This window comes from Triticum aestivum, chromosome 7A (genome assembly GCF_018294505.1).
Source record: "Triticum aestivum cultivar Chinese Spring chromosome 7A, IWGSC CS RefSeq v2.1, whole genome shotgun sequence".
Lineage (NCBI taxonomy): Eukaryota > Viridiplantae > Streptophyta > Magnoliopsida > Poales > Poaceae > Triticum > Triticum aestivum.
The window spans coordinates 400917008-400925077 of NC_057812.1; positions in this window are offsets into that span (position 1 = coordinate 400917008).

Consider the following 8070-nt stretch of genomic DNA (forward strand, 5'->3'; position numbering starts at 1 on the left):
ATTGCTGAGTCTCCGTGACTCACAGATTACTTCTGAAACCAGTTTGCAGGTGCCGATGATACCGTGCAGGTGACTCAACCGAGCTCAAGGAGGAGCTCGATGAAGATCTTGTTCATTGTGTTGTTTCGTTTCAGTTGATCGGTAGTGGAGCCCAGTCGGGGCGATCGGGGATCTAGCATTAGGGGTGGTCTTCTTTTATTTTGGTTCCGTAGTCGGACCTTGATTGTATCTGAATGATGTAATGCTATATTTATGTCATTGTGTGAAGTGGCGATTGTAAGCCAACTCTGTACCTCTTTCTTATTCAGTACATGGGACGTGTAAAGATTACCCCTCTTGCGACATGCCTACAATGCGGTTATGCCTCTAAGTCGTGCTCCGACACGTGGGAGATATAGCCGCATTGTGGGTGAGGGAGTCCTGGATTAGGGGGTCTCCGGACAGCCGGACTATATCCTTTGGCCGGACTATTGGACTACGAAGATACAAGATTAAAGACTTCATCTCGTGTCCGGATGGGACTCTACTTGGCGTGGAAGGCAAGCTAGGCAGTACGGATATGGATATCTCCTCCTTTGTAACCGACCTTGTGTAACCCTAGCCCTTTCCGGTGTCTATCTGGAGGGTTTTAGTCCGCAGGACAACATACAATCATACCATAGGCTAGCTTCTAGGGTTTAGCCTCTCCGATCTCGTGGTAGATCAACTCTTGTAATACTCATATCATCAAGAATAAATCAAGCAGGACGTAGGGTTTTACCTCCATCAAGAGGGCCCGAACCTGGGTAAAACATCATGTTCCCTGCCTCCTGTTACCATCCGCCTTAGACGCACAGTTCGGGACCCCCTACCCGAGATCCGCCGGTTTTGACACCGACATTGGTGCTTTCATTGAGAGTTCCTCTGTGTCGTCGCCGTCAAGCTTGATGGCTCCTACGATCATCGATAGCGATGCAGTCCAGGGCGAGACTTTTCTCCCCGGACAGATCTTTGTGTTCGGCGGCTTCGCACTACGGGCCAACTCGCTTGGCCATCTGGAGCAGATCAAAATTTACGCCCCTGGCCACCAGGTCAGGTTTGGAAGCTTAAACTACATGGACGATGTCCGCGGAGACTTGATCTTCGACGGATTCGAGCCCCTGCCTTGTGCGCCACGTGGTCACGATGAGTATGATTTAGCTCTACCATCGGACCGTATTCAGGAGATCGCACCGGCAGCCGCCCCGGCCCTCAATTCGGAGCGGGTTTCGCCATCCGTGGATGGGTGGATGGACCCCATCATGGAGGCCGTACCCTCAGCAGCGATCGAGCCGAATATTGACCTTACACTTCACAAGAGCCGTGTTGCCAAACTGCCGGATTCTTCTCTGGCCACGGATTCTAAACCACCTGCGCCCGTTCCTACCGAATCCAATTGGGCGCCGATCATGGAGTTTACCTCCGCGGATATTTTTCAGCACTCGCCCTTCGGCGACATATTGAACTCATTAAGGTCTCTCTCCTTGTCAGGAGGATCCTGGCCGAACTACATCCGACAGGATTGGGATGCGGATGACGAAGATTTTCGCCGCCCACCCACCACCCACTTAGTAGCCACTGTTGATGACTTAACCGACATGCTCGACTTTGACTCCGAAGACATCGACGGTATGGACGACGATGCGGGAGTCGAAGAGGAATCACTTCCCAGAGGGCACTGGACATCCACCTCATCATACGATATATACATAGTGGACACACCCAAAGAAGGCAAGGGTGATGAGACAATGGAGGATGATCCCTCCAAGAAGCAACCCAAGCGCCGGCGTCAGCAGCGCCGCTCTAAGTCCCGCCAAGGCAAAAGTGGTGATACCGGCACCGGAGATAATAGCACTCCGGACAGCGCCGAAGACAACAACAATCCCCTCCAGCAAGATTTAGAGCAGGAGGATGGAGGAGCCAGCTCCCCTGAGAGAGCGGCAGATCGAGAGGCGGAGGATGATAATTACATGCCTCCCTCCGAAGACGAGGCAAGTCTCGGCGATGACGAATTCGTCGTGCCAGAGGATCCTGTCGAACTAGAGCGCTCCAAGCGCCGGCTGATAGCCACGGCAAATAGCCTTAAGAAAAAGCAGCAGCAGCTTCAAGCTGATCAAGATTTGCTAGCTGACAGATGGACTGAAGTCCTGGCGGCCAAGGAGTGTAAACTCGAACGCCCCTCCAAGAGTTACCCAAAATGCAGGTTGCTACCCCGACTGGAGGAGGAAGCACCGAAACCTACATCCCCGGCGTATGACGCGGCTGATCGGCCACCTCGTGGCCGCGACAGAGAGACATTCCAGCCGAAAGCTCAGCCCGCACCCCGACGTTATTCAAATAAAAAGGCAGGGGGAAATACGCTAGACCTGCAAGACGTATTGGAGGACAAAGCAAAACATGCAAGATTGATCTACGGATCACGAGGGCGCGCCACTATGCGAGACGATAATCGTCACGCCGGATACAGTAAAAGTAAGTCCGGCCAGGCCGAACACAGCAGGCAAGACTCATTCGAGTTGCGTCGCGATATAGCCAAGTACAAAGGCGCCGCACACCCCTTATGCTTCACAGATGAAGTGATGGATCATCAAATCACAGAGGGTTTCAAACCCATAAATATAGAATCATACGATGTCACAACAGATCCTGCGGTATGGATCGAGGATTTCCTCCTGCACATCCACATGGCCCGCGGTGATGACCTACACGCCATCAAATACCTCCCACTCAAACTCAAAGGACCAGCTCGGCATTGGCTCAACAGCTTGCCAACGGAGTCCATTGGCTATTGGGAAGATCTGGAAGCTGCATTCCTCGACAACTTTCAGGGCACTTATGTGCGACCACCAGATGTCGATGACTTGAGCCACATAATTCAGCAGCCAGAAGAATCGGCCAGGCAATTCTGGTCACGGTTCCTAACAAAGAAAAATCAAATCGTCGACTGTCCGGATGCAGAGGCCCTAGCAGCTTTCAAGCACAACATCCGGGATGAGTGGCTAGCCTGGCACCTTGGTTAGGAAAAGCCGAAATCTATGGCAGCCCTCACGACACTCATGACCCGCTTTTGTGCGGGAGAAGACAGCTGGCTGGCTCGCAGCAATAACATATCAAAGAACCATGGTACTTCGGATACCAAGGACGGCAATGGCAGGTCACATTGCAACAAACATAAGCGCCGCATTAACAGCGACAATACCGAGGATACAGCGGTCAATGCCGGATTCAAAGGCTCTAAACCCGGTCAGTGGAAAAAGCCGTTCAAAAGAAGCACTCCGGGCCCGTCCAGTTTGGACCGTATACTCGACTGCTCGTGCCAAATACAGGGCACCCCCGACAAGCCAGCCAACCACACCAACAGGGATTGTTGGGTGTTCAAGCAGGCCGACAAGCTAAATGCCGAAAACAAAGATAAGGGGTCACATAGCGATGACGAGGAGGAGCCCCGGCAGCCGAACACCGGAGAACAGAAGAGGTTTCCCCCACAAGTGCGGACGGTGAACATGATATATGCAACCCACATCCCCAAGAGGGAGCAGAAGTGTGCGCTCACGGACGTATATGCGTTGGAGCCAGTCGCCCCAAAAGTTCAACCCATGGTCTTCATGTCCGATCACCTTCGATCGTAGGGACCACCCCACTAGTATCCGCCATGGCGGATTCGCTGAATTGGTCCTCGACCCAATCATTGACGGATTTCACCTCACTCGAGTCCTAATGGACGGCGGCAGCAGCCTGAACCTGCTTTATCAGAACACAGTGCGCAAAATGGGTATAGACCCCTCAAGGATCAGACCCACCAAAACGGCCTTTAAAGGCGTCATACTAGGTGCACAGGCTCGGTAACACTGGAAGTGGTCTTTGGATCTCCGGATAACTTCCAAAGAGAAGATTTGATCTTCGACATAGTCCCGTTCCACAGTGGCTATCATGCACTGCTAGGGCGAACCGCATTTGCAAGATTCAATGCGGTACTGCATTACGCATATCTCAAGCTCAAGATGCCAGGACCTCGGGGGGTCATCACAGTCAATGGAAACACAGAGCACTCTCTCCGCACGGAGGAGCACACTGCGGCCCTCGCAGCAGAAGCATAAAGCAGCCTCTTAAGGCAATCCACTAGTTCGGCGACTAAGGACCCGGACACCTTCAAGCGTGCCCGGAGTAATCGGCAACAGGACCGCCTGGCACGTTCTGAGCTCGCATAGCAATGCGGCCCCCATCCCGGTCCCAGCCAAAAGGCGAAATCCGCACCACGCGTACATAACTACGCATTAAAAATACCATGGGCACAGACGGGGAGGGGGCACGACGGCGGCACGCTCCAAGTCGTGGCTTAAACCACACTAGGGGCTTCCCGCTTTGTTATTTTTCTCTTTCAGGACTTCAATCTATGGAAACCCTGTCCGGCAGCGTGATTGCCGAACACATGATGCAGCATCCAAGGAGGCAGAAGGCTACGTCACACCACGGAACTCCCAGGTGGATTACGATAACGAGTGAAATATTTGTTTTAATACTATTCCTCAGCTTGCCCTTGGAAGGGACATGTCAAACAGTCCTACATTCTTCTTATATATATATATATATATATATATATATATATATATATATATATGTTCATTTACGACATCCAGCACCCGTACATTCTGGTACGGCCAATACGCTAGGGGCCTAAGCATACCCCATAATACGGCATGAGAAGTCCGAACACTTTCGACAGTGCGGCACCCCGAACTTATAACATTACATGCATCAGCTCCGTATCATGTCTTGGGTCAATAGTTGGGTTTGCCCGGCTCCCATGTTTTGGTACCTTACGTTCCGCTATATAGGCTAAGGTAGCACTGGGAGAACTACTGCGATTGTGCCCCGGTTCTGCCGGGTTAAGCACCTCAGTAGAGAAAGCTAAAACTGACTATCATGATAATGCGAGAGACTGGTCGCTGTTCGAGAGGTTTCGAGTCCCTAAAGGCTTATGCCGCTTAGAGCGAGGAGTCGGCCCTTTCCGGCTTAAGGCGTGTATCGCGCCCCGAATTTGGCTTTCCGAATACTAGGGGCTTCACCGAAATTTAAAATTATAGAATTCTATGGCTAAGTGAGAGTGATAACGCATTATAGTCTGATTGCCTTGTTCGTTGTGCTGAGCACCTCCCTCGAAGGACCCAACAATGGGAACAAGAGTGCTCAGGTTTATCCCAAACACCCTAGCACTCGTGGCGTGGGGGCAGAAGCCGACGACTAGCCATCTCTCAGATTTGATAAACTGTCGAACAGAAGGTAATATTTTAAATTCAAACAAGCATTGCATAGCGCATATGAACAAGTTTTCATAAATATAGGATTACATGAGCGAGTTTACTCGAATATTATATCTTTCGTACACTCGTCCGCTACGAGATGAGCACCCTTCAGGACACCCTCATAGTACATCTCGGGGTGGCGATGCTGCTTGCCCTCTGGCGGCCCTTCCTTAATCAGCTTCACGGCGTCCAGCTTGGCCCACTACACCTTCACACGGGCGAAAGCCCAGCATGCACCTTCGATGCAGACGGCCCACTTGATGACTTCCAGCCGTGGGCAGGCATCCACAAGCCGCCTCACCAGGCCGAAGTAGCTGTTGGGAAGGGCGTCGCCAGGCCACATCCGGACTATAAAGCCCTTTGTGGCCTGTTCGGCCGCCTTGTGCAGCTCGACCAGTTGCTTCAGCTGGTCGCTCAGAGGCATCGGGTGTTCGGTCCCAGTATACTGAGACCAGAACATCTTCTCTGTTGAGCTTCCCTCCTCAGCCTGGTAAAACTGTGCGGCATCCAACACGTAGTGGGGCAAATCTACGAATGCTCCTGGAGAGCTCCGGATTCGGGTAAATAATAGGTAATTTACTTTCACATGCTTGCTTTGCATATAGAATGCCTTACCCGCCGCTATCTTCTTCATCGCATCAATCTCCTGGAGGGCCTTTTGGGCTTCGGCCTTGGCACTCTTTGCGCTCTCGAGGGCCGCGGCAAGCTCGGACTCTCGCGTCTTCAAGTCAAGCTCCAACGCCTCGTGCTTCGTCACGAGAGCGTGGAGCTCTTGCTGCACCTCGCCCACCCGAGCCTCATGCCTTTCCCGCTCGGTGCGCTCCGTGGCCACTTTGTTTTCGGCCTCGGATAGCGCTTGCTTCAGGGTCGCCACCTTGGTCGTGGCCCCTGGCAAATTTACGATAATCCCGTCATTTCATAATCGCATTCTTTTTATACATATACATATACTAGGTACTACTTACCTTTGTTCTCCTCGAGCTGTTTCTTGGCAAAGCCGAGCTCGTCCTTGGACCCTTTAAGGTCCTGCTTCAGTGTGGCAACCTCCGCAGTCAGTGCGGTAGAGGCCAGCAGCAAAGCCTGCATACGCATATTGACATACTTATATTAGACTCCTGCGATATTGTTTGATCCTTTGTTCAGCTTTTCTTTGTGAACACCGAACAGAGCATCAGGGGCTACTGTCTATGCGGTAATATTTTTCCTATATTTCAAAAACTTACCTCAAAGCCTGTTAGAAGGCTGGCACAGGCTTCAGTAAGTCCGCTCTTGGCGGACTGAACCTTCTGGACCACCGCACTCATAATAGTGTGGTGCTCTTCGTCGATGGAAGCGCTGCGAAGCACTCCCAGCAGATTGTCCGGTGCCTCTGGATGGACAGAGGTCACCGGCACAGGCGTCTTGCCCCTCTTGGAAGGAGGCCGCATGCCCGAGTCCGGAACCACTCGGGGTTCCGGCGCGGTGTTCGGCTGAGGGCCGAACTCGGAGCCCTCGGGAGCCTTACTCCCTCTGCTCCCGGAGTCCGGAAGGTCGCCTTGAGGCGCCTCCGGGACTGTCTCCCCTCGACCCGGTGCCTCTTGAGACAATACATCAGCGTTGTCCGTAGGGCAAGGGGAGGTGCCGGTCAGAAGTGGATCGCTATGCATATCCGACGAGCCCGGGGAGCCGTTTGATGATACATCGATACGGGCTCGTGGCGGTCTGCATGGTCATAATTTGGCGTTAGGAGAGGCAGTGCGTCAAAGGTATGCTATGAGTTATTCTGGCATCTGAATACTTACGACTTCGCCAGGGGCTTGGACCTGAGCAGCCACTCGTCTTCGCCTTCGGCGGTGGTGGTGGAATAGTCCGGAAGGAGATTCCTTCCCTTCATGGACCCTTCACCCCCCCCCCCCCCGGTTGGGGCGGCCTTCCTTTTCTTGTCTCCCCCAACTGAAGGGGGAGCATCTTCATCTTCCTCCTCGTCTTCAGGGGAGGAGTGTGTCGCGGAGTTATCGGACGATGAGTCCGATAACACCTGGCATCGGGAACTCTTTCGGGTTCCTTGGTCTTCTCCGGCACCTTGTAAGGAGCCGGAGTCAGCATCTCCGTTAGGAGAGCGTCCGCGGTGTCTTCGGGCAGAGGGGCTGGACAGTTAATCTGCCCCGACGTCTCCACCCAGTCCCGTCAAAGGCGTGGAGCTCAGACCCCACACATGATTAAGCTAGGGGAAATAAAATATCCTACCGGATGTATAGAACTCACCGAATGCGCTCGGCGCTTCGCGCTTAGCCCGCGGTCCTCGGTGAGGGAGGGAGGGACCTCGGCGCCCTTGAATAGCACCTTCCAGACGTCCTTATGCATCGTATCGAAGAGCTCACTCAGAGTCTGGTGCTGGGCCGGGTCGAACTCCCACAAGTTGAAGTCCCGTTGTTGGCACGGGAGGATCCGGCGGATCAGCATGACCTGGACTATGTTGACAAGCTTGAGCTTCTTGCCTGCCATATTCCGGATACATTTCTGGAGTCTGTCCAGCTCCACCGATGGACCCCAGGACAGGCCCTTCTCTTTCCAGGAAGTGAGCCGCGTGGGGATTCCGGATCGAAACTTGGGGGCGGCCACCCATTTGGCGTCGCGCGGCTCGGTGATGTAGAACCACGCCGATTGCCACCCCTTTATGGTCTCCACGAAGGAGCCTTCAAGCCATATAACATAGGGCATCTTTCCCACCATGGCTCCGCACGCATTCTGCTTGTTGGCCGCCCACCAC